This window comes from Nasonia vitripennis (assembly GCF_009193385.2).
Source record: "Nasonia vitripennis strain AsymCx chromosome 2 unlocalized genomic scaffold, Nvit_psr_1.1 chr2_random0010, whole genome shotgun sequence".
NCBI classification, from domain to species: domain Eukaryota; kingdom Metazoa; phylum Arthropoda; class Insecta; order Hymenoptera; family Pteromalidae; genus Nasonia; species Nasonia vitripennis.
In genome coordinates, this window is record NW_022279617.1 from 3,209,743 (window position 1) to 3,227,904 (window position 18,162).

Below are 18,162 nucleotides of genomic sequence, written 5' to 3' on the forward strand. Positions count from 1 at the left end.
GTTTTCATTTCATATATAATTCTTTAAAGTTTTTGTACTTTATGACATTCGTCACGATAACGCGCGCCAATTGCTAAAAAGAAATAAACAGAAGGACTCCGGATCTGCTTCATGAAAGGACTTGGAATTAAAGCAGTCTATATTGTTATGATAACCTTCAATAATCATGATAATTTAAGAGAAGTTTAACATTTAGTTTCCGTGTTATAATGGTTAGGATATTTATTGGAACACGTCTAAAATCACTAGTAAACAAAAATTCGCCACGAAAAAAACGCACATGCATAACTGAAAATCTTGTTTTTCACCGATTGGTAAAAAAAAAACAGAAAAACAAGCCTAGATATAGATTAAAATCCATTAAATAGAAGCTGAGATCTAAGCGATGCAGTTTTTCAGTAATATAGAGTGTACAGGGTAAAAAAACAAAATTTTAAAGCCTGATATCTTTGAAACTAACTGATTTCATTAACAGCCCAAAGAAAGGGATTATGGTAATATATAATGCTTAGTAAATCTAAAATTTGAATTTGATGCCCTGTAGAAAATTAACGAGTGAAACCCGTTAAAAAGTTAAGTTTAGTTGACCATTATTATTAAAATTGAATGTAAAAAAATAAAGCAAAATGTTGCTAATATTTTAGTGATGTCTATTATACCAAAACAGTATTATTTTGAAGTTAAAAATTGTTTATTCCTTTTTATCTAGCATTAAAACGTTTGCATGTTTTATTACAAATATTTGGATTTTTCACGATTGCAAGATATTTTTCTATAATTTCTGGATTGTAACAGTCATTTGACAAATTTCAAGCAAATGTTCTGTTTTATCTTGAATTAATGTGTATATCTATGCATTTATAATGTTTAAACTCTTATTTATTTAAATTGGTAACCACAACTTATCTAAGTGGCCCAAAACTTAGCTTATTAACCGTTAACGTTTCTACCAGGGTGATTATTGCCTCTTTACTCTAGTTATCGCGTCACGTAGAAAAACAAATTTTTTCAGTTGATATTTTTCTCAGAATTTGCCCCATGAAATGACTTTAAATTAAAGTAGTGTATAGTCCTAATAACCTTTAATAATCATGCTTCTTTTAGAAAGGTTCGGCATTTAGTTTTCGAGTTAAAACGATTTAAAAAAATTGCGCTTCATGGTGTATAACAAAAGAACGACAAATGATAGTATAGATTTTCAGCGGTAAAAGATAGGTAATTTAATTTCTTTGAGGTACATATTAAGCAATTCACTTGTATGAACTTTTCCAAAAAGTTTATTAGAAAAAACTGAAACCTGAAAACTAAAAAATCACCATAGAAAAAAAATCGCTTTCACGAAATGTAAAAACGGACTGTTTTTCTACTACGTAACACACACAAACACATGCACAGACGCACACACACACATCCTACCTATTTTCACACAAACTTTAAAACTTACTATTACAAGGCTTTCTTATAGGATGGAAGCAATATCAAATAATGTCATCGTACGAATAAAAATTGCTGTAAATAATTCTTTGGGAATTCTCCTCGTTTAAAAAAGTGATGGGCTTTGTTGTGAAGCATTTGATTGATGATCTGTCGCCTGGTACAAAAATGTAGAAACGCAAATTAGAAATGCGAATTTTATTACATAACCTACAAACGGTCAAAACTGTTAGTGCTCAGCAGGCGACAAAATTTAAATTTTACCTATAATGACATGATAAGGAGGGCACGAAGTGCACTTAGATTCCCTAATAAAATAAATTTAACCAGATAACTTCAAAAACAAAATCAGTATTCCTATGATTCTAACAAATGTATTTTTCATAACACGTGCATCGAAAACGCGGTTTTGTCCTACGAAAAAGTGGAGCGAAAGTCGAGTTTTTCAAGCCTGAGCGAAAGGCCTTTTTAGTGCTTTTGTGTGTATATGTACATAGAAACACACATATATACATATTTTAAGGCGAAAGTGTTTTTTCCCTAGGGGCGAAAGTAGACAGCACTTACGCCTCTACAATTTCCAAAACTTTTAAATTTTTTAAATTCTGCTTTTTTAGGCAGGCTAAAAAGAGCGCTATCAATGCCTTGATTATAAAAAGCACGGTACACAACAAGGGGCGAATTGGCTTTTTCAAACTCGGATGATGATTGAGCACTCGTGCTCAATCATCATCCTCGCTTGAAAAAGCCAACTTTCGCCCCTAGTTGTGTAATGTACTATTAAACTACTGTTTGAGTTATTACGTATAACACGGAACGTCCAGTTCATTTCTGGTAAACTACTCTGAAAGTAAAAACATTCAGAGGTATAAAACTGTAGTGGAATTCAAATATCTTGGTAAAGAGTCTGCTGTACTCCACCCGCGAACTTGCTTATTATCACAAAATCTAACAAAGATTGCACTATTCGTACCCAGAAACTTAGCTTAACATATTTTAATCCATTGCATTTGCATTCTACAACATTCAAATTTCCATTAAATCCAAGTTTCCAATAAGCAGTCACCCCAGGCTTGCTAAGCACGTCTCAGAACAAATGATCCCTAGGTTAAATTCAGCGGAAAATCGGAAGCAGCATCTATATACATCCAAGGACTCTACGGAAGTGCAGCAACGCGTCCCTTCGCTTTGACAATTCTTTGGGGTGTCGCGAAATCTAATCAGTCCGTCTGTCGTCAGGAGCGTCATCCACGCTTCTATCTATCCCTGCAGCCAGGATAGGGATTAATTCAGACAGTATAGCGTAGAGCGTCAAGTGAATGCCTATCGTATGCGGGCAACTCGCTCCACCGCACGGCTAACCGAGTTCCTAGCCGCAGCCTGTATACTACACACGTGTATACCTCGATCAGCTTCGACAAACTTTGAGCGTGTGTTGTAGGGATGAAAGTTTGGACGAGATTTATTCGCGAACGCGTTCTTTTTTTATCTTCAACTGCGAGTGAAATGTTTGGATGGATACATGGGGATTTATTGTTCGACGAACGGTGCTTTGTCTCTCGCTAGCGCAAGTTTGTTGTTCGGTTCGAAATTGACGCGAGGCTGCGACATGTTTATAGGGGTGATTTGCTTTTCTTTGTAACTACGTAACGACTCTTTTTGGCAAATATAAGAGTTTAATGTTGAGAAAATTTTGTTTTAGAAAATGATGACTGAGAGATGAATCAATTATACACACTCACACACACACACGGAAGATCGGTTAATGGATTTTAATCTATATATATATATATATATATATATATATATATATATATATATATATATATATATATATATATATATATATATATATATATATATATATATATATTACTCGTTTTTTTACCAATTTGTGAAAAAGAAGATTTTTAGTTATGCATATGCGTTTTTTCATCGCGATTTTCGATTATTACTGATTTTAGACGCGTTCCGCAAACTATTATAACCATTATAACTCGCAAACTATAAATGTTGAACTTTTCTTAACAAATCATAATTATTGAAGGTTGTTATAACTACATAGACTACTTTAATTTCAAGTCCTTTCATAAAGCAGATTCGGAGTCCTTCTGTTTGTTTCTTTTTATCAATTGGCACGCGTTATCGTGACAAATGTCAAAAAGTACAAAAACTTTAAAGAAGTATGTATGAAGTCAAAACAATTCTGATATTGAAGCAATACATAATCTTGAAGGAAACTACGTGCCAAAGAATTAACAGCGGTTTTTTTATTGGTTATATGATTATGATTGGTATGCATTAGTTTGAAATCCTGCGTTATCGCCCTGATATTGATGTATACACGGAAAGAGTTCACTTGAAAGAAATACACAAGGTGAATAACATAATGGCTCTTAAGGGTGTCTGGTAAAAGGCGATGGTGAAGGCAGATTGAGTCTGCATCTATGAAGAAACAACATATAAAAACATTCTGCTGTAACCATTCAGAAGAGCAGGAGTACGTAATAAAGGTTAGGGCAATGAATAAGGCGCGCCTAGATAAGTAAAGGTTTACCGTAGCTCGGCAGACTTTACGCTTGCTCAAGAAAACAACGCGTATTACGGTAATAAAATTTTAAGCACCTGCAACTCATTAATTAAAATTTCAGCAGTTGCATTTGCCAAAAGTAGCCTCGTGCAAAACTGCTCCTACTTAATTATGCCTTTGCTGTATATGAAGACTATCATATGCAGAAATAACACGTGACAGAGATTTGATAATTTCGAGTGACTTTAAAAATTAAACTCTTAATCTTCAGCAAAGTAGTTTACGATCCAGTTTTATTCAAATACATATCAATCAAAAATAATTACTGCTCAGCCTACTATCAGTGAGAGTGTATTGTTCTCATGCACAAAATATGCCCATGTATATAATATAGTTATTTATAAAGATGCGTGCTAGTGGTGGTCGTCTCGCTTATGCAAATAGCGGTATCGTGCGACAGGGCATTAAAAGCTGATTCTGCCAGTGAGGCATGAGCTCAGTCGTGAAATCACTTTTAGTGCGGTGCATCCATAAAGTAACGTGCGCAAGTGATTCCATCTAAAAGGGCGAACCTACGCGGGAAGAATAAGAATACCTGTGTCGCTCGTCATCTTCTGTGGAAATTTAATTTTGAAGGAAGCAAAATATTCCGAGCTGAAGCTCCATATCTCGCTCCGACGATGCGTTATTATATACGCGAAAGGATTCCTGGGTATTCTTCAACGCGCTGACAAAGCATTAAAGCGTTGGCTTTTATGATAGCTGTTCGCCGTTGTGTCTTTTTTTCTTTGCCCATTGTTTATTTATTATATCAGGGGTATCGCGCGCACAACGGTGCACCACAATAATATTGCGCACGGATCCTTCGAGGTTTCCAGACAACTTTTTTCCAGCCCTGATGGTCTTTGGATTTTATCCTCGGAGGCGGATTATGCTCTCGTTTTGTAGACGACGACTTTTATGACTAAAGCGGTTTGCGTTGAATTACGAGAAGGTGGAGCCAAAGTTTTCAGATATCGATAGGCTAAATTTTTAATTTCGCGCTATTGATTTAGGTATAATTTCTCATCATAAAAGCTCAGCCACAAATTCTTAAAGTTCAACTCACTGGAATATAATTAAACAAAGCTTATAATGCTTGGAATTACTCTCTGTTAAACAGATTAGTTTCTGAGAGCAGAATAAACAGGTTTTCTAAATTTTAAAATTAATAAAAGAAATAAAGTGAATGTAGATTACAGCGGAAACGCAAAGAAGTCAAACAAAAGTAATTAGTATTCAGCCCAAACATTCAGCTAAAACTCTAGAATCTATTTTAAATATTTTCGCTTTGCCGGGGGTGTAAAAATTACACTTGTTTAGAATTAACTTTCTTGTTCTTGTACTTTTAATTTTTCTGCGAATTATTATTAAATGTTATAAAATTTTTTTAAAATACGCTTCTTAATGCATAATCAAATAACGGCAATGTTGTCTAATAATACGGAATTTTTCACGCAAAAATAAGGTAATTTCATTTTTTTAGATGGATTTTCCCTGATTAAATTGTATCCGCTGCATTACTGAAAAAGCGCAAAAAAACTGACATCTAAAAAATTATTGAAATCTAAAAATCGCTCTAGAAGAAAATGCTTCGATAAAATAAGAAATTAATTTTTATCCCATGATCATGTTAAGGAAAAATTGAGAAAAAAAACCTATTAAAGCTAAATTTATGGAAAAGAAGAGATAAGCGTTCATGAACGCCTGCAAGCGGGCATTCGCTTACATTTATACACGTATTATCAAGTGGCGCGGGAGCGCCACGAAGGCGAGTTTGAGAAGCAGACGACGCCGCGGCGCCCGTGACACTATTTACTTCTATATTGGTCTCTCGAATTTTCAATTAAGGAAATAAATTATTTATCATTCATGTAACCAGCTAATTTTGATAAATGTTTATACTGGTATGCCAAACTATGATTTTAAACCAAAATATCAGCAATAAACCAGCTTTAACATAATAAACAAGTATGCAGGTGAACAAAAATGCTGAAATCACTTGCTTAATTTTTCTTCAGCCCAAAAAGTGGTAAGACCGTTAAGTTAGCTGCGTGCAGTTTGACCGAGTGGTTAGACTGTGAAGTTGGCCGCACAAGCTATTGAGCCTACATTGTCTGCTCCTCTGCTTGAATTATAAATGTGTGCTCCGTAGTATTCGGTGTTTTGGTGTAAAAATCTTTCAAGGAAGGTGTCTAGATAAATAGGGTAGCTGATGACGACGTCTAGGTGGTGCGCTCCGTGATTTTTGGTGTTTAGATAAATAAATCATACGAGGACGGCATCTAGGTGTACAGGGCGGCCGATGGCGAGGTCTAGGTAGTTCGCACCGTGGTTTTTGGTGTCTAGGTGTAGAAATAATTCGAGGGCGGTACCTAGGTGTACAGGGTGGCCGATGACGAGGTCTAGGTAGTTCGCTCCGTGGCTTTTGGTGTTGAAATAATTCGAGGGCGGTGTCTAGGTGTACAGGGTGGCCGATGACGAGTTCTAGGTAGTTCGCTCCGTGGTTTTTGGTGTCTAGGTGTAAAAATCATTTGAACGCGGTGTCCAGGTGTACAGGGTGGCCGATGACGAGGTCTAGGTCGTGCGCTCCGTGGCTTTTGGTGTTGAAATAATTCGAGGGCGGTGTCTAGGTGTACAGGGTGGCCGATGACGAGGTCTAGGTAGTTTGCTCCGTGGTTTTTGGTGTCTAGGTGTAAAAATCACTTGAACGCGGTGTCCAGGTGTACAGGGTGGCCGATGACGACGTCTAGGTGGTGCGCTCCGTGATTTTTGGTGTTTAGATAAATAAATCATACGAGGACGGCATCTAGGTGTACAGGGCGGCCGATGGCGAGGTCTAGGTAGTTCGCACCGTGGTTTTTGGTGTCTAGGTGTTGAAATAATTCGAGGGCGGTACCTAGGTGTACAGGGTGGCCGATGACGAGGTCTAGGTAGTTCGCTCCGTGGCTTTTGGTGTTGAAATAATTCGAGGGCGGTGTCTAGGTGTACAGGGTGGCCGATGACGAGTTCTAGGTAGTTCGCTCCGTGGTTTTTGGTGTCTAGGTGTAAAAATCATTTGAACGCGGTGTCCAGGTGTACAGGGTGGCCGATGACGAGGTCTAGGTCGTGCGCTCCGTGGCTTTTGGTGTTGAAATAATTCGAGGGCGGTGTCTAGGTGTACAGGGTGGCCGATGACGAGGTCTAGGTAGTTTGCTCCGTGGTTTTTGGTGTCTAGGTGTAAAAATCACTTGAACGCGGTGTCCAGGTGTACAGGGTGGCCGATGACGAGGTCTAGGTCGTGCGCTTCGTGGTTTTTGGTGTCTAGGTAAATAAATCATACGATGACGGCGTCTAGGTGTACAGGGTGTCCGATAACGAGGTCTGGATAGTTCGCGCCGTGGGTTTTGGTGTCTTGGCGTAGAAATAATTCAAGGGTGGTGTATATCAACAATCAGTGATCTCATGTTAGTGATAAAAATGTTACAAAAAAGCTTTGATCTAAAGGTGCTAAATATGCTTATATTTTATTTCTACGACGTCGAATATGAAATACTCAAAAAATTTTACTAAAAAGGATTGAAATCTCTAAAAAAAAATAACTTTTAAAAAAGTAAAAAGTTAGGCAAGTTTAATATATTTCGCAACAAAATTACAGATTGAAAAGTACTAAGATCAATCAAACAAAGTCAAGTTTATTATATTTAATCGTGATGAAGCAAGGAACAACTCTCAAGATAATTACTACGTAACTTGCCATGCCCGTTTCATTGTACTTATGGTGTTTGTATGACGTTCTAATACATAAAAGGAAATTTTAGTTGTTCACCAATAAACAAAATTAAACGGGCATGGCAAGTTACGTAATACTTATCTTGAGAGTTGTTCCTTGTTTCATCACGATTAAATATAATAAACTTGACTTTGTTTGATTGATCTTAGTACTTTTCAATCTGTAATTTTGTTGCGAAATATATTAAACTTGCCTAACTTTTTACTTTTTTAAAAGTTATTTTTTTTTAGAGATACAAAAATACTACTATATTTTATTTCATTTATTCATTTATTATTGATAACAAATACGATACAAGCAGATAAACATGAACTTGTCTACAAACGCTTCATAACACATTTTCAACATGTTTTTATAACCACTCCAAAATTTATCGAGGGGCGCGGTAGCGCCCCCGATGGCAAGTATAAGTACTAGAGTACTATACGGGCTGTCGGGCGCGCCGCAACCTTATATTCTTTGAAACTGAGTTTTCTAACCTCTACAAAATATTCAAACATTTATATCTTATTTACATTTATATATTAAAAGAACTTTTATATAAAAAAAGTTCTTTTAATATATAAATCATTCAATAGCTGACCAAAATTTTGCGTTGTGTTTTTCTTTTCAATTTTTTTTTTCTTCTCCCAATTTCCGTTCTTATCCTCGAAACTTCCGTGGCGCGAAAAATCAAATCGAATTAGAAATAAAATGTATGTATGACAAATAGACACATTCAGTGTGCAGTATTTATTAAAATGAGTCCAGCTTTGCTACCTACGGGTTTTGGGGGTCGCTGAACACGAATATCGCGACGACAACAGCCTCCGAGGTACCTGGTGCCCAAGGTGGACAGTATCAACGTCGTCTTCAAGAGTTTCAGGGGAATTTGTAGCATAATTAATCGAAACTCGTTATTCAAGGGTTTCGGGGGTCACTTATCACTCCGTACATTATGGGGTATGTGTGGATACTGGTTGTAGGTATTGCTGTAAAGAGTACCCTTAAAAATTCGTGAAATCTTTAAAATAAAACCTTCCTCAAAAGGTAAAAAGTAGGCAAGTATAAACTGGTTTTTATTTACTATTAATTTTTTATTTGATGATGATATAATTCATTCAAATAATTATTTATATAAGTGACAAACTATGGTAAAAAAATATATGAAATCAAATAGCTAAATGGCCATTACGTATTTGGAATAAATTTATCGAATTATTCCTTAATACAATTTATAATTTCATTGTTTTCCTAACGTCATTGTTAATTTACTGGCGGTATTCTACACTACTATGAACATACTTAATGAACCCGTCGGTTGATAGTTCCTAATGTGAATTGTTTGATTTGATACATATCAATAACATTGTCAAATAAATTTATAACGTCTTTCAAATTCAGTGAAACACAACATCATTAATAATAAAGCAGATATTAAAAAATTATCATTGAAAAATTTTTCTTTCTATCTCACCGTAAAATTATTAAGAGACGGGTTTATCAAGTATGTTCATAGTAGTGTAAAATATTGCTAGTAAATTAACAATGACGTTAGGAAAACAATGAAATTATAAATTGTATTAAAGAATAATTTGATAAATTTATTCCAAATACGTAATTGCCATTTAACTATTTGATTTCATATATTTTATTACCATAGTTTGTCACTTATATAAATAATTATTTGAATGAATTATATCATCATCAAATAAAAAATTAATAGTAAATAAAAACCAGTTTATACTTGCCTACTTTTTACCTTTTGAGGAAGGTTTTATTTGAAAGATACAAAGTTTCTTCAAAACTCTTTTTTTTATTTATTTATCGACTAAATAAAAGTATTGATCAGTGTTAGCTTACTTTTATCTATATTATTGTGTAATATATTGGTTACATAACTCAAAGCGTCCTTGTTTCAATATAAGGCTGCTCATATTTACAAAATATAGTATTCTATTACAAATAATTCTTTTGAAAATTTTCGCTACATTAGAAATTAAAGAAATCGAGGTCGATGATTAGACACATTATGCTTTTCACCCGATTTGTGTAACGGAACAACCTCCGCACTTTTCAACGCATTAGGCGAAATAGCTTTCTCAATATATAAATTTAAAATTAAAGAAATAGGTCGATGATTAGACACATTATGCTTTTCACGCGATTTGTGTAACGGAACAACCTCCGCACTTTTCAACGCATTAGACGAAATAGCTTTCTCAATATATAAATTTAAAATATAAGTAAGTGATTGCACAGTAATTTTAAGACTTTTGCGGTTATTTTGTCGACACATCCACTTCTTAACGTTAGGTTATTGATTAAGCTTGTTACCTCAGGTGTTAAAAAAATGGACTTAGCATTTTTAGGAGGTAATCTAATCTTATCGTTTACCGGTTTAAGGGGGAGTCGTTTTAAAAGCTTCGCAAATCCGCCACTGGGTATTTTGTATTTCCAAACTTCTAGAAAAACAGAAAGTCCGATTGAATTTTTCTTTAGGTAAAACGATTCATTAAACTTAACGCTACTTTATTCTTATTCTTCTTATACTTTATTCTTATTCCTACTTTTGCTTCCTCCGAGAGGAAGCTTTGAAATAGTAAAATTTTCTTTTTAACTAAAACTTCGTAGACACGCATTTAGAAGTGTTTGAAGTTCGAATCATGCGTTTTTAGAAACTGTCCGTACGGATAGGTGTGTGAGAAAGAGGTATTAGGGAAAATCTCAGAAAGACCATAGCATGACCTTGTTTATGGGGTCGTCGGAAAAGCCCCATCCCCAATGTCAGCCATGTGTCGGATTCACACCGACTAAACCCATCCCTCCTACGGCCAGGTGAAAAAACATCCAGCCGTAAAAAGGAACGCCCTCTTTGCCTTTATCGACCCTAAGTAAAGGCGCACCAAGCTCCATCTTCTATGCCCTTGAACCCCGTGGTACCACCGTCAAGCAATGCTTCGCGGGGGGGGGGGGGCGAAAAGCTTTCGCCCGCTTCTAGTTGATGTGGTCGTCATCACTATAGTCATCCTTTATTTTCTGCGTCGCACATACACACGTACGTACACAGCCTCTTCGTCTTCTTCTGTCTTCTTCGTCTTTCCTGACTTTTTTGAGAATGTCTGCTGCATAGTTGCTGACTACGCACCATCCATTCTCTGAGGTCAGCGCGGCCGTCATAACCGACTCAGGAGTTACTCTGATCTGAAGATAACTCTCAAGTTCCTCTCGCTCCTGATGATATGGTGAGCAATTGCAAAAGACGTGCTCAACATCCTCTGTTGCATCCGAACATATTGGGCAGTTCGGATGGTCGTCTTGTTTGAACCGATGTAAGTATGCCCGAAAACATCCGTGCTCAGTCAAAAACTGCGTGAGGTAGTAGTTAACTTCCCCATGTCTTCTTCTAATCTAGTCTTCTATCCTTGGTATAAGGCGATAAGTCCATCGTTCTTTGACACTAGCGTCCCATCTTGTTTGCCATTTAGCCATCGTCTTCTTTCTTGCGGCATCCCAGATCTCCTTCTGGCTTTTGTCACTCGATCGTCTCCTAGCTTCGAATACGTTCTTTCTTTCCAACGCTAAGAAGTTAATGGGTGGCATACCTGCTATAATGCAGGCAGCATCGTCCGATACCGTACGGTAAGCGGACGCCACTCTTAGTGCACTTTGCTTATACACGGTAGTCAACTTTCCTGCATACTATTTCACTCGCATCGCATCTGCCCATATTGGAGTTCCATATAGCATAATCGATGTGGTTACATTGGCTAAGAGTAACCTTCGCTTCTGAGATGGCACTCCTACATTTGGCATCAATCGTGATAGAGCAGCCCTAACTTTTGCTGCTTTATCACTGACTATTTCCTGATGCTGTTTTAAACTTAGTCTTGCATCAATGGTGATGACCAAGTATTTGATGGTTGGTTGAGAAATGATCGCATGTTCATCCACCGTCAGTATGATTTCCTCCATCTTCTTCCTACTGGAAATAAGGATAACTTCCGTTTTGTGACTGGCTAGTTCCATTCCCGTCTCTGTTAGCTATTCGTGTATTATACGGGTTGACTCTTCAGCAATGTCTGTCAACTCTTCTTTATGTTTCGCTACTACCACCACTGCTATGTCGTCAGCGAATTCTACGACTGTTGCTCCTTCAGGAAATTGTAGTCTTAGTACCCCATCGTACGTGATGTTCCACTTCGGTGGGCTAAGCACTGACTCTTGGGGTACACATCCTGTAACTTTATAGGTCTTGGTACCGTCCTCCGTGTCATATAATAGGATTCTGTCCTTCAAGTAGTCGGACATCATCCTTCTTATATATAAGGGCACATCCTGCTTCCGGGGTGCCACGTGTATTTCACTCCATCTGGCCGAATTGAATGCATTTTTGACATCCAATGTAACCATGGCGCAATACTTCTTTTTTCTTCCCTTTCATCTTTTTCTCTCTATGGCTGTTTGTGCAGTGTCAATCACTAGACTAACTGCGCCCAGGGTTGAACGCTTCTTTCTGAAGCCATATTGGTGTTCCGCTAATCCACCTTTTTCTTCTATAAAATGATCCATTCTGACGCAGATTATGCGTTCCAGGATCTTACCCGGGTTCTCCAACATACAGAGCGGTCTGTATGATGAGGAATCCTGGAGTGGCTTCTTTCCTTTTGGCAGAAGCACGAGACGCTGTTTCTTCCAGTTTGTGGGGAATGTTCCCTCTTCTAGACATGTATTGTAATTGCGTTGAGCATGAATGGCATGCTTCAATGCAATATTTAGAATGATATCCGGCCCTGGGGCCTTGTTGTTTTCTACCCTTCTGCAGGCGGCTAACAATTCCTCAATCGTGATCGGTGAAACAACCTCTTCATTTGCACCTCTTTCGATGACACATGGCCCTTCCAGTTGCCTGGGGGACAGTGTGGTCACTACCGGGTGTAATAGTTCCGGGCATTTTGGAGGTGGTACGTAGCTTACTTTAATCTTTTTGATTACTATTTTGTAAGGTCAACCCCAAGGGTCCTGTTCGAACTCATCCTGTAGTTCTTTAAGGCACCTTCACTTGTTTTTCGCGAATTGTCTTCTTAAGACTCCTTTTGGCGTCGTTCATTTCTTGTCTGCGGGCATCTCCTATTTCCTGGCCTATACTAGATTTATAGTATTTCTTCCTCGCCCGTTGTTCTCGTCTTCTGGTCCAGTGGCAGTTATTACGTGCATTCGCAATCTTCTTGTCCCACCAGTATGCTCGTCTAATGTATGCCACTCTTCGTGGCATTGCAGCGTCACATGCTTGAGTGATGTTTACCGTCACCTGCTCCGCCTTGCTGTTCGCCGTTCCAGACAGTTGCATTTCTTCTAGTAGTAACAGTAACATCTTCTTATCATAATCCTTCGTTTTCCAACTAACTCTATTTGTCGTTGTACACGCGATGGGCCCCTTTTTGGTATTCCTACCTTCATTATTATAGCCTGATGATCACTATGTGTGTAGTGTTTACTTACTGTCCATGAATCAACTGAGCCAATAAGACTGCTACTAACAAACGTCAGGTCGACAATGGACCCTGCGTCTCCTCTTCTAAATGTGTGGGTGCATGCTTGGTTAACTAAGATCAAATCCAGGAGAGCAAATGCTTCCAGGAATACTCGTCCTCTGTGATTAGTCTTTATGCTGCCCTACTCCACAGCCCATACATTAAAGTCGCCTGCAATCAGTATTGGTTTCCTCCCTACTGCGTCTTATATGAGCCGATCTAGCAGTTGTTCGAACTACTCGATTGGAGCCTTAGGTGAAGCGTAGCTGCTGTAATCAGTGACACCTGCTTCCTTAGCCTGTATAAATCCTTCTTCACTAATCTTCATTTTTTTACAGAAAGCAACGTTTCCACATGCCTAGATTGCTGCTTTACCCGTAGTGTCCATTTCCCACGATGGTTGGTCTAGATCCTTATATTGATCGCACAAAATAGCTACGTTTACCTCTTTCTCGCGGACATACTGATTGAGTAGGTCCTGTGCTGTCTCAGTGGTTTAGATTTATCTGCACTACCTTCATTTTCGTTGGTTCTTCAGTACTTTTAATGCAGCTCGGTAGGCTGGGCATGTTTAGCTACCAGCTGCATGGTCACTCTTTGATTCTTCATCCTTTTCCCGGCAGAGAATGCAACGTAGCGGGTTCGTGCAACTTTTCGCTGCGAGCCCTTCCGTTCCGCACTTTGAACAGCATTTACTTCTGTCGTACGTCTCTGTACACTTTTTTGCGATATGGCCAAAACCCAGGCATTTATAGCATCTAGGTGGTCGTGTCTCTTGACTAATGTCCCTGATTATGCAATTAACCCAACCTACTTTAAGCTTTTCCCGTGCGATCACTTTTTGTGCAATCTGGGCAGGCAGTTGTACGACGGCAGTCTGTATAACTACATAAGTTTTCCGAAGAGACTTTACGGACGTCTCCTCTACTACTTCGTTCTCTTCTGGAAACTCTACTCAGGGCTTCTAAAATATCCTGCCTAGAGGTAAGAATATCCAGGTCTCTTATTTCAAAGACCACTTCATGCTGAAGCCTCTTGATTATGGCTTCTTTTATCAGCACCACTTTAACCGCTTCTTGAAGTTCCTGCGTTTTCACTTCTTTGGTGCGTCGTAGCTCCAAAAGAAGATTTCCTGTCACCGTTTTACGTATCTTATTTACGCTGTTACCAAGCACCGGTAGATTAGGGTCCGCTTTTATTTTCCTCAAAATATCAGCGTACGAATTTCCTTCAGCAGCTTTTATAACAAGTGCATCAGGCCTGGTGAATCTCTCTCGTGGTTTTCTAGTGCCATTTTCGTTCTTGGCACCAGTGCTTTCGCGTATCTTCTCTTTTCTCTTATTTTCTTTCTTTTTCTCCTTTTTGGTAATAACCTCCTGCCAGGGTGGATCTGCCTTTTCTTCCGGAGACACCTGTGATTGGATTTTTGATGCAACTTCCACAGAGGCTACTTCTTTATTTTTGCTTGTTCTTTTAGCGTAGTTTTCTTGTCGATCTTCTACCTGGCTTGGTGACATTGCCTTACGCTTATTTAGCGTTCTTGTCGTCACCGCGTTTGATGCTTTTATCGTCTCTGATGCATTGTCCTCCTTCTGAATATGCTGCTGGTTCGGTGACATTTCCGCTTCTTTTAGCATCAATCCAAGGCTCTCCTTGCTCTTTTTCAGCGCCACTTGTCCTCTTTCAAGCCGCTTAACCTGGATCATAATCGCCGATAGATCGCTTTTAACAGACTTATGAATGTTGGATGCGTTTGACACAACATTATCCATAGAGTCCAGCCTGTCTCGGATTTTCTCCCATATGCTTTCTCGTTCTCGCTCAGCATCCCGGATTGTACTCTAGATCTCAAGAGCTCCTCTCCTGCTTTGTTTCCTTGCTCGGTTAAATTTTCCATGCTCGATAATAGTCTTTATTCCGGTATGTGTCTGACCACCGTCGATCCCCCGTCTATGGAGGCAGCTGAAATGGCCACAACATATGACTGTAAGCGGTGCCAGACTGGGAACATCATATTAGAGTATAGCACGCGATACTGCCCTAGCCCACCTTCACTCTGTCGAACGTCCTACCCCAAGCAAAGTGCTTGGCTCTCTGGAGAGTTTCTGGCAGACATCAAGCAATATCACGCACTCGCCTTAGCCGATTGACCGGTACTGGCTATGTGACCGGCCTCCCGTCTTGTCGTCAGCGGAAGCCAAAGGTGGTTCAGGTCACTTTGGCTCGCAACCTCAGATTGCCTCCCTACCCAGGATTTCTTTTGGCAGCTTACGGGTCGCACCGCACGGCAAACGCAGCGGCCTGATTTGGTCCACGAAGCATATTCTATTTCTGCTCTACCCTCCGAGATATTACCCCAGCGAGCTCTCCCCCATCCACCACCCAGGGGACACGCCACATACGGATGTCAGGCTTACCCGCGTGGGTGTGTGTGTGTATGTGTTTGTATGTACGTATACTGTTATGATTATAGAACCACGCGACCGATCGTAATAAAATTTGACATGTATATATGTTTTCTGATTCTGAATTCGGAAAACATTTTTTTTTTATGATTCCGATCATTTTATGGCCTGTAACGGGGCGATTCGACAGCTTATCGTGCGATCGAATTATCAGGTTTATTAATTAACAGCTTATCGGGGACGGCGAACAGCAAGGCGGAACAGATGATGAGTAATATCACACGAGCCTGTGACGCGGCCATGCCGGGGGAGTGCCCAATTGTAGACGATCACCAGTATATTGGTGGGACAAAGAGGTTGAGAGTGCGCGCAGCGAGTGTCACCAGACCAGAAGAAGAGAACAACGGGCAAGAAAGAAATACTATAAAACCGGAAGAGGCCAGGAAATAGTAGATGCCCGCGGACAAGAAATGAAGGACGCTAAGAGAAAGCTTAAGAAGACAATCCGCGAAAACAAGTGACGGTGCCTTAAAGAACTACAGGATGAGTTCGAACAGGACCCTTGGGTCGACCTTACAAAATAGTAATGAAAAAGATTAAAGTAAGCTACGTATCCCTTCCAAAATGCCCGGAACTATTACACCCGGTAGTGACCATACTGCCCCCAGGCAACTGGAAGGGCCAAGTGTCATCGAAAGAGTTGCGAATGAAGAGGCTGTTTTACCGATCACGATTCAGGAATAGTTAGCCGCCTGCAGAAGGGTAGGAAACAACAAGGCCCGAGGGCCGGATGGCATTCCCAATATTGCATTCAGCCATCCATGCTCATCCAGAGGTCTTAGTAGACTTGTACAATGCATGTCTATAGGAGGGAACATTCCCCACAAACTGGAAGAAATAGCTTCTCGTGCTTCTGGCAACAGGAAAGAAGCCACTCCACAATTCCTCATCATACAGACCGCTCTGCATGTTGGAGAACCCGGGTAAGATCCTGGAACGCATAATCTGCGTCAGAATGGATCATTTTATAGAAGAAAAAGGTGGATTAGCGGAACACCAATATGGCTTCAGAAAGAAGCGTTCAACCCTGGGCGCAGTTAGTCTAGTGATTGACACTGCACAAACAGCCATAGAGAGAAAAAGATGGAAGGGAGGAAAAAAAAGTACTGCGCCATAGTTACATTGGATGTCAAAAATGCATCCAATTCGGCCAAATGGAGTGAAATACACGAAGCACTCCGGAAACAGGATGTGCCCTTATATATAAGAAGAATGATGTCTGACTATTTGAAGGACAGAATCCTATTATATGACACGGAGACCTATAAAGTTACAGGATGCGTACCCCAAGAGTCAGAAGAGTCAGTGCTTGGCCCACCGAAGTGGAACATCATGTACGATGGGGTACTAAGACTACAATTTCCTGAAGGAGCAACAGTCGTGGGCTTTGCTGACGACATAGCAGTAGTGGTAGTAGCGAAACATAAAGAAGAGGTGACAGAAATAGCGGAAGAGGCGACCCATATAATACACGAATGGCTCACGGAGACGGGTCTGGAACTAGCCAGCCACAAAACGGAAGTTATTCTTATCTCTAGTAGGAAGATAGCCGCTGATTGACCTATTGGCGATGGAAAGTAAGGAAGTATTCCAAACTAAAAGAAGAACAAGTGACAAATCTCAGAAGGGGATCTGGGATGCAGCAAGAAAGAAGACAATGGCCAAATGACAAACAAGATGGGACGCTAATGGCAAATGAACACATCGCCTTATACCAAAAATAGAGGATTGGACTGGAAGAGAACATGTGGAGGTCAACTACTACCTCACACAGTTTTTAACCGGGCACGGATGCTTCCGGGCTTATCTGCACCGATTTAAATTCGACGACAGTCCGAACTTCCCAGCTTGTTTGGGCGCTAACGAAGATGCGGAGCATGTTTTCTGTGATTGTTCGCGATACTAAATAGAGCGAGAAGAACTCGAATGTTATCTCCAGACCAGAGTGACACCTGAGTCAATGATGACAACTATGTTGACGTCGGAGGATGGTTGGTATACGTAAACAACTACGTAAGGACTATCCTCAAGAAGGTTAGAAATGATGAAGAGAAAGGAAGACAAAGACAAGGCAAAACAGCGAAATAAAAATGTAGCTAAACGAAGGTCACTGAGCCGTGTCGGGGTTGAGGCTGTCCAGAGGATGGTCGGACGATGCCGCACGGAGCAGGGGACCGGACGATGCGGAAAGAAGCAGAAGCCCGGACGACGCAGAAAGAAGAAACGTGATGACGACCACATCAATTAGAAGAGGGCGTAAAAGCTTTTGCCCCCCCCCCCCCCCCCCCATCGCGAAGCACTACTCGACGGTTGTACCGCGGGGAACAAGGACACACAACATGGAGCGCCGTGCGCCTTTAATTATGGTTGATAAAGGCAAAGAGGGCGTTCCATGGTACAGTTTGGTGT

General features: G+C 39.8%; 1 non-coding gene across 1 annotated transcript; it reads left to right on the forward strand.

Moving 5' to 3' along the window:
- Positions 1-1,476: 1,476 nt before the first annotated feature.
- On the forward strand, positions 1,477-1,587 carry LOC116416591. The gene has a single exon (XR_004226949.1). It is a non-coding gene; the product is annotated as a small nucleolar RNA Me28S-Am2589 (small nucleolar RNA).
- Positions 1,588-18,162: the final 16,575 nt, after the last annotated feature.